The sequence below is a fragment of the Petaurus breviceps genome, unplaced genomic scaffold (genome assembly GCF_028583685.1).
Source record: "Petaurus breviceps papuanus isolate PSGF00001 unplaced genomic scaffold, PetGlider_PUasm1.0 90784, whole genome shotgun sequence".
In the NCBI taxonomy this organism is placed as follows: domain Eukaryota; kingdom Metazoa; phylum Chordata; class Mammalia; order Diprotodontia; family Petauridae; genus Petaurus; species Petaurus breviceps.
Genome location: NW_027187345.1, coordinates 2,989,568 through 3,007,863, shown reverse-complemented (window position 1 = coordinate 3,007,863; position 18,296 = coordinate 2,989,568).

The window sequence follows — 18,296 nt, the reverse complement described above, 5'->3', positions numbered from 1 at the left end:
GAAGGAAGGAAGGAAGGAAGGAAGGAAGGAAGGAAGGAAGGAAGGAAATAGGAAGGAAGGAAATTAAGCACCTATATAGCACCTACTGTGTGCCAATTACTGTGCTAAACACTTTACAAATGTTCTTATTTGATCCTCACAAAAATCCTGGGTGGTAGGTGTATAATGACCTCATTTTACAGTTAAGGAAATTGAGGCAAACAGAGGTTCAGTGACTCACAATTGGAGTCACTGGTGTATGTTGAGTAGGGGATGGGGTGATATGTTATGATCTGCATTTTAGGAAAATTATTTTTGCAACTGTGTGTAGGATGGATTGGAGTAGAGAGAGGCAGAGACCCCAAATAGAAAGCTCCTGCAAAATGGAAGATTTATGGAAAGGAATGACCAAGAATCATACAGTATAAGAAGGTATAAATGGGTTATGATCTATAATGGTGGTAGAAGGGGGAACTCACAATGGTAAGATAATGAATTTATCCATCCTCTAACATGTACATTGACATTGTGACCCTGCAAAAGTCACTTAATTTTTCATGGCCCCAGGCAATGAATGAGACTAGAAGGTCTAACTTTCATTGCTACAGGAAGTTCCTAACCAGGAACCCTGCCTCCCCCATGATGAAATCACAGTTCCAACAACAGCCAAAAAAGAAGAGGAGTTATATTATTAGATGAAAACTAATATAACTATATTAAATAGGAGGTCTTTTATACTTTCCTCCAACTACATGTAAAAACAAGTTTGAACATTCATTTTTTTTATTTTTATTTTCAAATTTTCTCCCTCTCCTTTGCCCCTCTACTCTCCCTGAGAGAGTAAGCAATCTGATATGGGTTATATGTGTGCAATCATGTAAAACATATTTCTATATAAGCCGTATTGTGAAGAAAACATAGACCAACCCCCCACCCCACCCCACACACAAGTAAGCGATAATATGATTTAATCTACATTAGAATCCATTAATTCTTTCTCTGGAGGGGAATAGCAATTTTTCATCATGAGTCCTGGATCATTGTATTGCTGAGAGTAGCTAAGTTGTTGACAGTTTATCATCATACCATCTTACTGTTAGAGCATACAATGTTTTCCTGGGTCTGCACACTTCACTTTCCATCAGTTCATTTAAGTATTTCCAGGTTTTTCTGAAATCATCCTGCTTGTTATTTCTTATACTACAATAGTATTCTATTACAATCATATACCACAAACTTGTTCAATTATTCTCCAGTTGATGGGCATCCCCTCAATTTTCAATTCTTTGCCAGCACAAAAAGAGCTGCTATAAATATTTTTGCACAAATAAGTCCTTTCCTTTTTCCTTTTTTTAAAAACTATTTGGAATACAGACCTAGTAGTCTTACTGGGTAAAGGGGCATGCACAGATTTATAGCTCTTTGGGCATAGTTACAAATTGTTCTCCAGAATTCTTGAATCAATTCACAACTCCACCAACATTGCATTAGTGTCCCAATTATTCCACATCCCCTCCAAAATCGATCATTTTTCTTTTTCGTCATATTAGCCAAACCATATATCAGGTCTTTAGCAACACAAAATAATTTCTATATACACAGATATATTTTTTCAGATCAATAACCTAGGACATGCAAATCATCTGCCAAGTTTTAGCAGCACTAATGTTGACTGTTCCTGATACAATGGTCTTCCTGCTGACTTGGAGAGCGAGACTGTTGCTATTGAACAGTACCCTTGAACGGTACCCATCTTGCTGCCCTCTCTTTTTCCCTCACTTCTAATGGTGCCACCTTGTCTAGTCTTCCATGTGACTTCCAACTGAGAGATCCTAGTCTGCCCTCCCTCTTTGAAAGCTGGTGTTTGATTTCCAGTCCCACCTCCACACATTCTCAGCAGCCCCTGGAACAAGGATCTGAACTCGATCAAATTACTTTTGAAAGTTACCAACCCCTAATTTGAGGATCTCATCCATATATCACATCCTTTCCTTTCAACTGTATGACAAAAAATCAGATCCTATCTGGAGAACTGCTCCTAATATTTTCCTTTTTCCTTTTTCTTTTTTCTATAAAGATTGTGCTTCTAAATCAGACACATGCTTTTGTCCTTTCTAACCCAGCTGGGTTTGCAAATTTTCCTCTGTTACCCTGTTGGTTTCATGCCAGCCAGTCAAGAAGGCCACAAGCAGGCTCCTTTTGCTGTCAGCTTAGATATGTTTATTTTTAATCATTGCCAGGGACGTGTCAACCCTACTGTGTGGAATCCAGACTCATCAAAGCAGCATTGCAAATATTTACGTCAGTTTTCAAACTTAATTTCTTGGTGTGGAGAAGAAACCATGCAGTTATGGAATGTTTTCATTTCATGAGCACAAAATTTGTATTATAATAGCTTTTTATTCTGGCTATGGTTAAAGATGCCTCCCTATTTTTCTAGTCGAACAACAAACACTTCCTTTGACTTCCCAAATAAGAAGATAATTATGATCCCTAAAAATTATATGCTCATGCACTCCGTTTCTAAAACCTTTGTAGACAATGGTTAGTAAATTCAGCACCTGTCAATGTGAAAGAATGCATTGAGGTGAATGGCTATTTCCCCAACATTCCACTCCTATATCCCAAAGATCAGTCTGACTGGCAGTCCAGCATAACCTAGGTTGCTGGTGAAGGAATAATAGAGGGACTTGCCTAACACTGGGTCATTATCCCTACCTCAAAACATTCCATGGAAACCAGGTCAGTTAGGGGACTGAATGAACCCAAAGCAAAATCACAGTTACCAGCTGCCAGTCAACCAGCAAGTATTTATGAACATTTATTTCATGCCAGGCATTGTACTAAGCACTGGAGATTACAAGGAAATGTAAAATTAGTCCTTTCCCTAAAGAAGCTTGTGGCAGCTACATGGCACAGTGGGTAGAGTTTTAGACCTGGAAATCACAAAGACTCATCTTCATGAGCTTAAATCTGGCCTCAGATATTTAACAGCTGGGTGACTCTGGGCAAGTCCCTTAACCCTGTTTGCCTCAGTTTCCTCATCTATAAAATGAATTGGAGAAGGAAATGGCAAACTGTTCCAGTATCTTTACCAAGGAAACCCCAAATGGGGTCACAATGAGTCAGACACAACTGAGCAAGAACTCAGGGACATTATACTCTAAGGGAGGAGATAGCATGTATATGAAGAGGAACCTACAAGATACATACAAAATTAGAGGGACAGTAATTTTAGAAGGGAAAAGAAACTAGCAGGTGGGGGGAACCAGAAAAGTCCTCCTACAGAAGGTATAAATTGAGCTGAGTCTTGAAGCAAATCCAAAGAGATAAGATAGGAGGCATTCAAGGCATGAGGGAATTGTCAGGAATGGAGATGGGAGATAAAGTGATATGTTGCTTCAAATTTAGAATTTAGACCTAGAAGGAAGTCCAGAGATAATTTAACCCAGCATCCTCAGAAAATGATGGACGCCAAAAGAAGTTGTTACTTGTCCAAGGCCATACGGCTCATAAATGGCATGACTGGGATCTCCTGGTTTCAAATTCTTTGCTCTTTCTACTCTACTATGTTGCCAGGTTTGTTTTAAGTAGAACAAGCCTCAGCCCCCAAACCAACCCAAACTATTTTTTTCACCAGGATTACTACAGATAGCTTTCCCAAGGTTATTCTGAACCATGATAGAAGTCTTCAGACTGCCCTTGTTCCAGACCAGCTTCTAAAACTGAAATGAGGAAAGGGAGCAAATTCTCTGAATTCCTTCCCATCTTCCAATAAACTCTTGAAAGACAGGACAGAAATATCAGTTGCCAGAAGGAGGAAGTGAAGGCATAGTAAAGGTTTCAAAGAGACTGAATACTAGAGCTAGAATTTTTTTTAAATCATTGTTTCTTTTTCATGAAGTTTTTTTCCCTGACAAATTTGAGAAGATTGTCATGATCTGCTAAAGACAAGCAATGTGAAGACAAAGGATTCCTTCTTCACTCAACACTACAAAAAAACATGCTTTACTTATTGTGGTATTAATTCAACAAGATTAAATTCTGCAAAGCTAAATGTAAAATATTATATTAATGTTCAAAAAATCAACTGCAAGAATGTAGGATAGATAGAGTTGTGACTTCATAATAGTTTATGTGGAAAAGACCTGGGGTTTTTAGTTAACTATAAACTCAGTATGCAATGATAGATTGATTAAGAGCATTGGATTAAATGTCAGGAGAACTAGGTTAAAGTTTCCATTCTAAACATACTGGTTTCGAGACCTTGAGCAAATTTCTTAATTTTCCTAAACCTTAGTTTCCTCATAAGTAAATTGAAGGATTTGGCTCAGATGCCTCTCAGATCTTGACATTCTACAGATTTATGATTAAACAATATAATATGATTACCCCTTCCCCTCAATAAACTAATGCAAATTGAAGACACATGAATAGAAATATAATTATCAGACCAAGAGAGGCAGTCATACTACTGTATACTTTATAGGTCATACTGTATCAGAATTATTTTGTCCATTTACAGAAATCTCCATTTTAAAAGGATATTTAAAAATCTGAGTATATTCAAAGGAGGTTGCTGGGGATATTTTGGAGAAGAGAAGACAAAATAGAGCCAGGTCAACCACCTTCACATGTTTGAAAGGCTATCATCTGGAAGAAGACTTACATCTATTCTGGGCAGTTCCAATGGACAGAAATGGTACCAACGCTTAGGTGTTACGAGGAGACAAATTTTAACTCAATACAAGAAAGGCTTCTCTAAATGGAAAATCATGCGGGGTTTGGAGTCAGAGAACCTGGTTCACATTCATTTGTTTATTTACTACTTGTGGGACTTTGAGGAAGTCATTTAATTTCTCTAGGACTCAGATAGGTCTTAAATGTATAAATGACTTCTAAGGGCCTTTTCAGCTCTAGAGTTATGCTTACATGACCCTATTGGAAAATGGAATAGAATGACTTACTAAGTAACCATCTACCTGTCATTAGAGGTGGCCAGACAAGGTCTAGAAGACATTCTCTGAAGGTCGGTGTAGAGGTAATTCTTCCATAAGGTAGAAAGTTGGACTAGAAGACTTCTAGTAAGGTGCCTTCAAATTGTAACATTCTATTGCTTGCATATTATGTAAGTAATGTCCTTTATATGGTCAACGTTCATATGGTCTTCTGTGCGTTGTACTATTTTATGCTTGGAGTTACTGATATTGTATATCTTAGAGCAAAAGCTATTGGAGAACAAGAACCATATTTGTTCATATTTATATTTTAATATATTAATATTTGTTTAACTTGTTAGTGTAGTTCACTTAATAGGATCACAAAATTAGATCTGGAAAGGGCCTTAGAGATCATCTAGTCCAACCCCTTTATTTTGTAGTTTTAAAAAATGAGTCCCCAAGTTGTGTAAATTGCCAAAGATTATACAGTAGAGGTAGGTAGTGCAGTGGATGGAGTGCCAGGTCAGAGGTTAGGAAGACCCCCTCTTCAAGAGTTCAAATCTAGCCTCAGACACTTCCTAGCTGTGTGATACTGGGCAAGCCAGTTTACCTTGTTTGCCTCAGTTTCCTCATCTGTAAAATGAGATGGAGAAGGAAATAGCAAACTAGTCCAGTATCTCTACCAAGAAAACCCCAAATGGGATGTCCAGAGAGTCAAATATGTCTGAAAAACAAATAAACATGATGGACTAGAATCTGGATTCAAATCCTCTGAATATAAGTTCATTACTTTTTCTACAGTATTAGATTGCCTTTAATCTGTCTGTGGGTACCCACTAAATACTTGTTGATGATATTGATGACAAATTTAGAGTTCTTGAATTCCAGTGTTTAGCTATGATGGCTAATTATTCCCTCGTGTATTAATTAACTTCTGCATTTTTATTGGGAAATTATATTTGGTTGGGATTTTTTTTGGGTGGGGGAGTGAAAAGGAATTTGAGTTGATATACAGCATGATATAATTAGCAGTTCTCAAACATTTTGGTCTCAGAATCCCTTTACATTCTTAAAAATTAACCCCATAGAACTTTTACCTATTAGTTACATCATCAGTATTTACCTGACCCTCTCCTACCTTTCTAGTCTTCTTACATCTTATTCCCTACCCATCTCCCACTCTGAGATCTAGTGATACAACAGATCCAGAAGATAGTATTGATTCCTTAGTTCAATATTGAAAATACAAACTGACCTCTTGGCTGTTCCTCAATCAAGAAACTCTGTCTCCCAACTCTGGGCATTTTCACTGGTTGTTCCCCATGCCTGGACTTCTCTCCCTCCCCATCAATACCTTATGGCTTCCCTGGCCTCCTTCAAGACCCAACCAAAAATCCTACCTCCTGCTGGAAGTCTTTCCCAATTCCCCTTAGAGTGAGCACCATCTTCAGTTACCCTACATGTAGTTTATACAACATTTTTATGTCATCTTCTCCATTAGACTGAAAGCTTCTTGAGAGTAGGCATTGCCTTTTGCCTTTCTTTGTATATCTTCGGTGCTTATTACAGTGTCTGGCTTATGCTAGGCTCTTAAAGAATACTAATTTATTAACTGACCGAAAATACTAAAAATAAATACTGATCAAATATTTAAAATGTTTGTTTATTCATTTAATACAACAATAAATCCATTACATATCAATATGACATGTTTTAATGAAAATACATTTTCACAAGAAAAAAATAGTGAGCAGAGTAGCATTGCTTTACAAATTTTTGCAATTCCCTTTAGTATCTGGCTTAATAGAAGATCACTAGATTTTCATGTCTGATTCTGTATTCAATCTATTGCAATATATTATTTTGGTTCAAGTATATGGCCAAAGAAGTTACTGGAAAAGGGAGAAGTATTTTAAAAAGCAAATCATAGATCTCCTGAAAGAATATTGGCACACTTTAATATAATGGAAAGACAAGGTAACTAAATCTGGGATCATATTCTTTCTCTGTTCCTTACTAGTCATGTGACTTTGAATAAGTTAGTTTCTCTGAGACTCAGTTTCCACATGTAAAATAGAGAAAATAATATCTTCCTTCCCTTCCTCGAAGGGTTCTTGTGAGGATAAAATGGGAAAATGGATATGAAAGCTATTTTTAAACTATAAAGCATTATGCAAATAGAAGATATTTTTATTATCCATTATGGAAAGTTTCTTAGAAAAAAAGAATTCATGCTTTAAATTTTGTACAAAGGAACTAATCCTTGATCCATGATGTACTGGTCTTTGAAAATCAACAAATATTAGAGTGTAATATGAAGTATTATGATTTCTCTTTGTTGATGGAGGGGAAAAAAAGGAAATGATAGAGTGATTCAGAAGCAATTTGGTTTAAAGGAAAGAGTGCTGAATTTGGGGGTCATAGGATTATTGACCCAGAGCTAGGAGGGAGCTCAGATGTCTTCTAACCCAATCTCATTTTAAAGAAGAAGAAATTGAAGTCTATAGAGTTTGTGACTTGCCTCACTTCAGAGCTAGCCATCTACCTTCGCACAATCTATTGCACACTCCTGCCAGCTCCCCCCCCCCCTTCTTTTTCAGGAAGCTATTATAAAATCATTATTCAAATTGCTTCTGGAAAGGACATGATAATTAGTTCCCCTAAAGGATCCACTCATAATCCCTGAGACTTCCCAGACCAAAACACTACTTCTTGGCCATCATTCCTCTCTGTATGTTTTTGCTACCATTAAAATATAAGTTCCTTTGTTGTTGTTGACCAGTAGTATTTCAGTCATGTCTGACTCTTCCTGACCCCATATGGGATTTTCTTAGCAAAGACACTGGAGTGATTTGCCATTTTCTTCTCTAGCTCATTTTTATAGATGAGGAAACTGAGGTAAACAGGGTTAAGTGACTTGCTCAGGGTCACACAGATAGTAAATCTCTGAGGCCTGATTTGACAAGTCTTCCTGATTTCAGGCCTAGCACTCCATCCACTGTACTATCTATTGGCTCCATAAGCTCTCATTGGGTTTTTGCATTTCTGTCCACATAGCTTAACATAGTACTTAGCATATAGTAAACCTTTATTAAATGTTTCTAATTCATTCTTTCATTGCACAATGCCTCACAATTCATAAGTAGCAGAGTTCAGATTTGAATTTGAGTCCCATGATTCCAAGTTTATCATTCTAATTTCAGCAAACTTTAAATATGCTGTCCCCTCCCCCCCATGGCAGCATACAGTCAAGTATAGGATCTGTAAATACTTTCACGTTATACATTAGTCAGGTTATAAAGACGGATTGTATCAGATGGAATGAAAAATGGTAAAGAGGACATAAAACCAAACAAGAAAAGGAAAAAGATCAGGTATTTTGCTTCCATCTGGATATAAATTCAGTTCTTTCTCTGGATGCACACATTTCTCTCCATCATGAGTCTTTTGGGATAGACTTATATCACTGCATTGCTGAGAAGAGTCCAGTCTATCAAAGTTGGTCATCTATATTCATCCTTTAAAGGAGCTTCCAGAAAGTTGTTCATTCCTAGAATCACCTTAGACTTTGACAGGCCAGCAATGACCTATCCTACCTCTGTACAGTGCCTGGCCCATAGTGTTTAATAAATGCTATTCATCCATCCATTCATCTATCTATCAAGAGTTCTACTAAGCTACTATCTTTTTAATGAAACTTTCTTTGATTCCTTCCCCTCTGAACTCATACAGTAATTCATTCTAATGTACTTATTATATTAATTTTTAGGAGTTGAGGATGGAGCACATCTGTGATTTAAGCAGTATAAGAAACTTCTGGTAAGGGAACTCCCTCTACTGATATATTGCAATCAATCAGTGAATAAACATTTATTAAGTGCCTACTATGTGCTAAGCACAGAGGTTAGTTAAAGAGGTTAAAAAACCCTGCCCTCAAGGAGCTCACAATGTAATGGGAGAAACAACAAGCAAAGAAATACATATAAACAAACTACATACAGGATAAACAGGAAATAATCAAAAGAAGAAAGGCACTAGAATTAAGAGAGTTTGGGAAAGGAGTATGAAGCCAAGGAAGCCAAACTTGGAGTCAAGAAAAGCTGGCTTTGAATTCCACCTCAGACACTAGCTATGTGATCCTGGGCAAGCTACCAGACTTCTCTGTGTCTCAGTTTTCTCACCTGTAAAATGGGGGAGTAATCTCCTCAAAAGTCACTTCTAGCGCTAAAACCATAATCCTTTGACCCGAATTGAATTGAATTGAATTGAGCAATCCTAGATCAATAGAGTAGGAAGAAGTACACTGAAATCTAAGAATTGGAAACACCATCAGTCAACAAATGTATTAAAAGAGTATCATGTTCTAGGCACGATGTCCATCTAGTTCAACCCTATTGACAAAATAACCCCTTCTAACAGGGAATTGGGACTGATAAATTATAAATTCATCTCATTTGTCCTAAATCGAGACTTTTGTCAGGGTAAAAGGATGGAAGAGAAGCTAAATGGACCCATGAAAAGGAAATATCTAGAAAACTAAAAGGCAGATACAAGTTTAATCCCAAGAGTACATTATTTTGCTTTTCTAATGCTACACTGGAGTCTTTGGGATAGGATGGCAGAGGGGATGGATTCATCTTTGGGGACAACCAACTTTAGACTGCCTTAGTTTCTAGGAAGTTCTCCCTCACTTTAGCTAATATTTGCCTCTTTGAAAATCTCTACCCATTGTTCGAGATCTTCCCTCTGGGACCAAGCAGTTAGCCCTTCTTCCACATGACAGTACCTCAGATAGTGTCATGTCAAATACTCAAATACTCAAAGAAGCTATAGTATAGTAGTATACTACCTGCCCTGCCCAGTCTTCTCCTCTCCAGGCTAAATATCCTCATTTCCTTTAATTGATCCTGATGTAGTTCTGAACTAAAAATGATGATGATGATGATGATAGCCAATCTATATAGCACCTTCTATGTGCCAGGCACTGAGCTTTATAATTATTGTTTTATTTGATTCTCTACAACAACCACCTCCAGAGGTAAGTGCTATTATTACTCCCATTTTATGGGTCAGGAAACTGAGGCAAACAGAGGGTAAGCAAAGAAGGTAACACTGCTAGTAAATGACTAAGTTCAGATTTGAACTCAGATTTTTCTGACTAGCATTCTATCCACTGCGCCATCTACACACAACCAAACAACCAAAGTGATGAAAATCACATGAAGAAGATTCAAAAGAAAATCTTTTCCTTCTTCACAATTCTACCTACAGACAACAGTGACTCATGACCATATTGTCATTGATTACACTCCATTGTGTACTAGAGTCATTTTCTTGTTGTTGTTTGTACTTCATTTGTACTCCTCTCAGAGAGGACCAATGACATCCAGAAAGTGATGTCATGACTTGCAGGTAAATTGGATTAAAGTGAGGCAGGACTGTGCAGTCACTGTTCTCCAGAACCATCTAGGTACAGTGGCAAGATATTGATCAGGACAACTAGAGATGGCCCAACATTGCCATTTGCACAAAAAGAAGAAATAGATGAGTCTGGGAAGCAAGTCAGGAGTTCGTCACAGAGGCATAACATAGTAATGATGGGTGAGATCAATTATCCAGATATCTACTGGAGTTCTCTCTCTGCAGAAAGCAGAGCAGCTAATGATTTCTTGACTTGCCTTAAGCTGTAATTTCTTCCTTCAAAAGGTGGAGGGAAATTCTATTTTGGATCTGAATCTCATAAACAGGGTGGAACTGGTTGCTGGGGTAAAAATGAATGGAGCCCTGGAGGAAGTGACCACTCCCTCCTAGACTTTGTGAGAGTGTAAAGTCGGGGGAGGGTTTTGGTAGATAATATAATGATATCTGCCATCCAGATCACAATCTATCCATGACTGCTCATCCTGTATGATTCATTCGGTCCCACCCAAAATGAAAAGGGGGGAAGCCAAGTTCTTATTCACCTATCATGCCTTTCAAACATAGAGCCAGTCCTCTGAATGGTGTCTGCTCCAGCTACAAGAAGATTGATCAATTGAAACTGGAGGTGGTGGCAGGAATTTCCTCAAGTGCTCAGCACTTGGAGAAGCAGAAGCAGAAGGAAGTGGCATAGTGGGGGGAACATTGGAGGATGAGGGTAGATGTGGCTATGCTGGAGACAAGCCCCATGACTGGCTATCATATAGACAATAGTATGTGTGACCTGGGGTGCAGTTAGGTGGATAGAATGTTAGACCTGGAATCGGGAAGATTCGTCTAGCCATGTGACCCTGGGCAAATCACTTCACCCTGTTTGCCTCAGTTTCCTCATCTGTAAAATGAGCTGGAGGAAGATATAGCAAACCACTCCAGTATCTTTGTCAAGAAAACCCCAAATGGGGTCAAGAAGAATCAGACACGACTGAAATGACTGGACAACAACAGAAAGCAGGCAGGAGAAACACTCTATATTCCTTCTCTTCCTTCAGCACAGGCATACCTTCTTCACCTACTCTATACAGTGAGAATACTGTCTCTGAGGGAGCAGCTCTTATTAACAGCAACTCTGTCTATACCATGGTCATGGCCTTGCTTACTCACCCAAACATGTGGGTGGATTCCCTCTGAATCAGCACAAAAGTTCTTTTTCTAATAGATAGGGGCCCCACCCATTTACATATCATATAAAGAGGCTGAGCTCTAGAACAAAACCGGATACTTGGGTGACTTTCCATGATCGCACCATGACCCTCTTTCTGTCAGTGACTCTGAACCAGAAACAACACACCTTGTGCTGTCGAACTACCCATTCTGGTGGCAGAATATTAGTTTCACCGATCTTGTTCTTACTCCCACTCCTAGCTGGAGCTTCCAAATCACCCTCCCTGCTTTACCTCATCATCTCTGCCTGCCCACTCCCACCCCTTCCTACAGCAGCTGGGCTGGTGACAGAATAGGGAGTGGGCATAGGTGATTTCACTACATAAACCACTGTACCAACTGTGCCATGACCCCTGCCCTAACCTATTATTCATCCTCCCTCTCTCCTTCCCTTCCCTTTTTAGAAAAGGGAAACAGTTGTACCTCTTATTCGGAGAATCAGGGGAACACGAAAGGAATCTTAGCCTAATCTAGCCCAACCTCTAACCAAAGTATGAATTCTAGCTACAACTTTCCCACCAAGTTAGCATCAAATCTCTACTTGTGGTCTTTCTATGATGTAGAGCTTAATCCTTTGCTAAACAATAAATTCTATGGTTTGAGTTTTTTTCTTTTTAAGTTTTGTTAAAGATTTGTTTTTCCATCACAGTCTTTCCTCTTCACCCTACCAATTGAGAATTTCCTCATAACCAAAATTTTAAATTTTAAAAATTTAAGGGATGGCTAAGTGGCACAGTAAATAGAGCACCGGCCCTGGAGTCAGGAGGATCTGAGTACAAATCTGGCCTCAGACACTTAACACAAAAAGTAGATGTGTGATGTGACCTTGGGCAAGTCACTTAACCCCAATTGCCCTCCAAAAAGAAAAAAAATTAAAAGAAAAACAGCTAAGCAAAACCAAATGATTTATTAAGTGCATCTAACAGCACATACAACATTATACCTCAGTAATCCTCTACTTTTCAAACTAAAGGCAAGAGATCTATTTCCTCATCTTTTCTCAGGGGCAAACTTTGGTACTATAATTAGGTAGGATTTAGTTTCTTTCTATTTCCATTGTTATCATTGTAGATAGCATTTTCCTGGTTTTGTTTACTTCAACAGATTTTCCCATGTTTTATGGTATACCTCATTGTCATAATTTCTTACTGAGCAATAATATTACATTAATTCAGGTACTATGATTTGTTTAGCATGTCTCTAATTGATAGACACCCATTCTGTTACCAGTTCTTTGCCACCATAAAAAATGTTGGCTGCTATTAATATTTTGGTATATAGGGGGCCTTTCTCTCTATCGTTGATCTCCTTGGGTTATACACATGCCTACCAGTGTGATCTCTGGGTTAAAGGGTATGGCCATTTTATTTACTTTGTCTCAAATAATTCCAAATTATTTTCCAAACTGATTGGTTGGACTAATTCACAGCTCTACCAACAGTTCATCATTTATCATTTTCACCAATTTGCCAGGTGTGAAAGTTGTTTTAATTTAAACTTCTCTCATCTTTAATGATATGCAGTAATCTTGCATAGGTTGTTAATAGTTTGCCATCCTTCTTTTGAAAGCTAGTTATCCATGTCTTTTGACCACTTATCATGAAATGATTGAATGAAAGGGTTATATGGCAAGAGGAAGTTATCCCCCAGAAGTTCAAGGATGACTCCATTGTCCATCTCTTTATAGGAAAAGGAAATGTGACAATCACAAGAGGGATCTCTCAGTTATTGCCAGCAAGATTCTTGCCAGAGTCCTCCTTAATAGGCTGATCCTTCACCTGGAAGATGGTCATTTACCCAAGAACCAGTGTGGCTTCAGAAAGGGCGGAGGAACAATCAACATGGTGGTTGCTACACAACAACTCCAGCAGAAATTACATGAGCAGAGAAATGATCTGTACACATTTGTCAATCTGACCAAGGCCTTTGATACCATCAGTTATAAGGGCTTGTGGAAGATCATGGCAAAATTTCCTTGCCCAATGGAGTCCATCAGTATCACACACCAGTTTCACGATGGCCAAGCCTGAACATTGGATAATGGACTATACTCTTATGTTTTCCCAGTCACCAAAGGAGCAAAGCAGGTCTACGTGCTTGCTCCAATGCTTTTTAATTTTATGTTTTCCATGATGTCATCAGATACCTTCAACTAGGACGAAAACAACATCAAGGTCACCTACCACATTGATGGTAAATCATTTAACTTGAAAAGGCTACAAGCCAAGTGGAGGGAGAGTTGGTACATGGCTTTTTGCTAACAGATGATTATGTACTCAGTACAGCCTCTGAGGCTGATTTGCAACAAAGATTGATTCTCTGCCACTTGTGCTAATTTTGGCCTGACAATTAACACCAAGAAAACAGAGGATCTCTATAAGCCAGCACCACACCATCCATACATGGAACCATTGGTTAACAGCAAATGGAGAGATTCTGAACACTGTGGATAAGTTAACTTACCTCAGCAGTACATTTCCCAGGGATATATGCATAGATGATGAGGTTGACTTCCAGAGCTAACTCTGTTTGGGAGGCTTCAAAGGAAGTGTGGCAGAGAAGAGGTATTGGATCGCCTATAACACTGACAGTCAACAGAGCTGTTGTGCTGACCTCATTGTCATATGCCTGTGAAACCTGGACAGTATACCAGCACCTGCCAGGAAAACCAATTGCTTCCATCTGAATTGTCTTAGGAAGATTCTGAAGATTACCTGGCAAGACAAAGTACTGGATACCAAGGTCCTGTTTTGAGCTGAGCTATAAAGCATTCAAACCCTGCTGCAGAGAGTACAATTTTTATCAACTTTGGAATCAGCTTTGTGCTATGATCAGAGATTTTACCACATTGATGCCTCATAAAATAAAAATAATAAAGCTAACATTTTATATCAGATTTTGCTATTGTTAGCTTTCTTTGTGACCTCATTTGGGGTTTCCTTGACAAAGATACTGAAGTGGTTTGCCATTTCCTTCTCCAGCTCATTTTACAGATAAGGAAACTGAGGCAGAGTTAAGTGACTTGCCCAGGGTTACATGGTTAGTATTTGTCTGAGGCTGAATTTGAATTTAGTTTTTCTCACTCCAGGCCCAGCATACCACTTAGTTGCCCTGACCTTCCATCTACTCATGCATGTATCTTGTATGTACATAGTTATTTATAGAGTTTCTCCTTCATTAGAATATCCCCAGCACTTAACACAATACCTGACACATTCTTGATGACTGAGCAACATCTACATGCATTACCCTATGGTACTCTCTCAATAGAGTAGTATGTGATAATGGTTAGTTGGTGTGATAGCCATGGTGCAAAGAAAACTAGTGTTCAAATAATGCTTCTGTACTTACTACTATATGATCATGGAAGGGCAAATCACCTAACTTCTCTGAGCTTTAGTTCCTCAGCTGTAAAATGGGTATAATAAAACCTTATTTAGCATTAATCAGCATTTATTAAATACTTACAAGCACTGTACTAAGAAACTGAAGATTCAAAGAAAAGGCAAAAATAGTCACTGCCTATAAGGAACTCACATTCTAATGAAGGAGACAACATGTATATAAATGGGTGTGTAGTCATGAATAAAGAGCGGATGCAAGGTGACCTTGGAGTGGAAGGCATCTATAAGCACCAGGAAAGAATTCCTGCTGGAAGAATCATTTGAGCAGAGACTTAAAGGGAGCCAGGAATTTTGAAATGCAGAAGTGGGGTGGGAGGGAAGATCATTCCAAGTATTGGGGAGACAGTTTATGGAAAAGCAGAGAGACAGAGCATCATGAGCAGGGAACAGAAAGGAGGACAGCATGGATGCTAGAACACATGAAAGAAAAGAATATATGAGACTGAAAAGAAAGGAAGGCACTAGGTGGGGCTCCAAGTGGAGAATGTATGTGATGCACTCTGAACACTTTAAAGTATTAATTAAATGGCAGGATTATTATCTGGGGTATATTTCATTTTCCTCTAATAACTTGATTTTTTTTTTAATTGTATAGGCCCCTGTTGGCAAGAGACAGTGCCAGGCATTATGAGTAAGGCAATGGGCAATGACACAGAGCCCATGCCCTACATAGGGACATTTTATTGCATTAACTGATATTATAGCTATCTGTGTGCATGGTTTATTGCTTTAATGGTAGCTCAGAGAAAGAGAGTTCACTCAGGCAGATTTCAGAAAAACCTGGAAAGATTTACATGAACTGATGCTGATTGAAGTGAGCAGGACCAGGAGAACATTGTACACAGTAATAGTAACATTGTGCAGTGACCAACTTTGATAGACTTAGCTCTCCTCAGCAACATAATGATTGATCTAAGACAATTCCACAATACTCATGATGGAAAATGCTAGCCACATCCAGAGAAAGAACTGTGGAGTCTGAATGAAGACCGAAGCATACCATTTTCTCTCTTTTATTTCTTTCTCTTGGTTTTCCTCTTTTGTTCTAATTCTTCTTTTACAATGTAACTAATGTGGAAATATGTTTAATATGATTGTATATGTATAGCCTATGTCAGATTGCTTGCTGTCTTGGAAAGGGGGAAAGGGAGGGAGGGAGAAAAAAATCGAAACTCAAAATCTTATAAAAGTGAACGTTGAAAACTATTTTTACATGTAATTGGAAAAAAATAAAATGCTTTTAAGTTGTGGGGGGGATGGGGAGAGAAAGAAAGAACTCACTTCTAGCTGAGAGTTAAGGATAGGTAATACAGAGGAATTTGGAGTAAGCCTCAGGAAGAAAACAATTTTGAAGGATAAATGGGAAATGGACAAGTAGAGTTGGAGATGGAAGAGGGAAAGAGGGCAGCAAAACATTATTTTTATTACTGAAATGAACCAAATGAGGCCCAGAAGAACTAAGTAAATGGCTAGCCTAGGGTCACAGAGCTAGTAACTGGTGAAAGAAGGATCAGGTCTCCTGTTGCCTAATACAGGGTTCACTTTACTACACCAATAAACAATAATAAATTCCAGTAACTCCCTATTGCCCCCAGGATTGAATACAAAATCATCTGTTTGATGTTCAAAGCCCTTCATGACCTAGCCCCTTCTTACATTTCTAGTTTTCTTTTACCTTATTCCCTACCATATACTCTACAATCCACTGACACTGGCCTTCTGGCTGTTGCAAGAACAAGACACTTCTTTCCCCTGCTCTGAGAATTTTCTCTGTCTCCCAGACCTGGAATGCTCTCCCTCCTCATCTCTACCTACTGGCTTCCCTGTCTTCCTCTAAATTCCAACGAAAATCCCATCTTCTACAGAAAGCATTTCCCAACTCTTCTTATTTGTAGTGCCTTCTCTCTTTTAATCATTTCCTCTTTTCCCATATATAATACTGCTGAGCTTGTTATCTCCCCCATTAGATTACAAGCTCCTTAAGGGCAGGGGATGTCTCTTTCCTTTCTTTATATCCTCAGCACTTTGCAGAATGCGTGGCATACAGTGTGTGCTTACTAATGTTTATTGATGGACTGGACTACCCCACACTGGAGCTCTGACCCTATAATCTGACTGTTACCAGGAGTTAAATTTGGGGTCTGTGAACTTTTTTTTTAATTTGTTATCTCTTGTTTTAAAATAATTTACTTCCTTTGTAATCCAATGCATTTTATTTTATGCATTTAAAAATATCATTCCGAGAAAGGGTCCACTAGTTCCACAATACTGTGACAGAAATCTTAATCACATAAAAGGTTAGGATCCCCTGCCCTAGGAATATAGCAGAGTAATTTGGCAATGAGTCAACTCTGCAGATAATGGTAGTGATTGATGGTAGCTAACATTTATGTAGCACTTGGGCAGATAGGTGGCACAGTGGATAGAGCACTGGGTTTGGAATCAGGAAGACTTCTCTTCATGAGTTCAAATCCAGCCTCAGACACTGACTAGTTGTGTTACCTTGGGAAAGTCACTCAATTCTGTTTCCCTCAGTTTCTCATCTGCAAAATGAGCTGGAGAAGAAAATGGCAAAACCACTCCAGTATCTTTGCCAAGAAAACCCTAAATGGGGTCATGAAGAGTAGGGCACAACTAAAACAACTGAGCAACAAAAATATAGTGTTTACAACATGGCAGGCATTGTGCTAAATGCTTTACAATTATGATCTCATTTTATCCTCCTAGCAACCCTGAAAAGTAGGTGCTGTTATGATGCCCATTTTACAGTTGAGGAAACTGAGACAGACAGAGGTTAAACGACTTGCCCATGGTCATACAGCTACTCTGTGTCTGAGGCTGGATTTGAACTCATGTCTTCCTCACTCCAGGCCTGATGAGTCACCTAGCTGCTGCACAATACATAAGCATCAAATACAACATTTTCCGAGAGTGACTTAAAACAGAAAGCAGATGCATTTGTAACTGAACATAGATGCCCTTTCTACCAGAAAAGGCAGTTTAGACAGCAAGAGACCAGAACATCCAAGTTTCTTTCTGTCAGTTGCTTCCCCTGTATCTTCTCCAGAGATAGTCTTTCCAACTCAGTGTATTCCAAGAAAGGAGAATGTCCAAAACAAAAGTCCCAAAGAGATTGAATTAGTGTTCTTTTAGCGTTACCTGGCCCTTTCAAGAAAATTTGGAAAGTTTGGGTTTTTTTCTCTTCTCTCTTTCCCACGAATTGCCTTTTTCCCCAGAGAAAGAGGCTAAGGAAAGCAGGCACCCACATTTATCTTTTGTCTGCACTTTCTTGTGACTGAACCCACTTTGAGTGGAGTTGAAGAACAGATTCCAA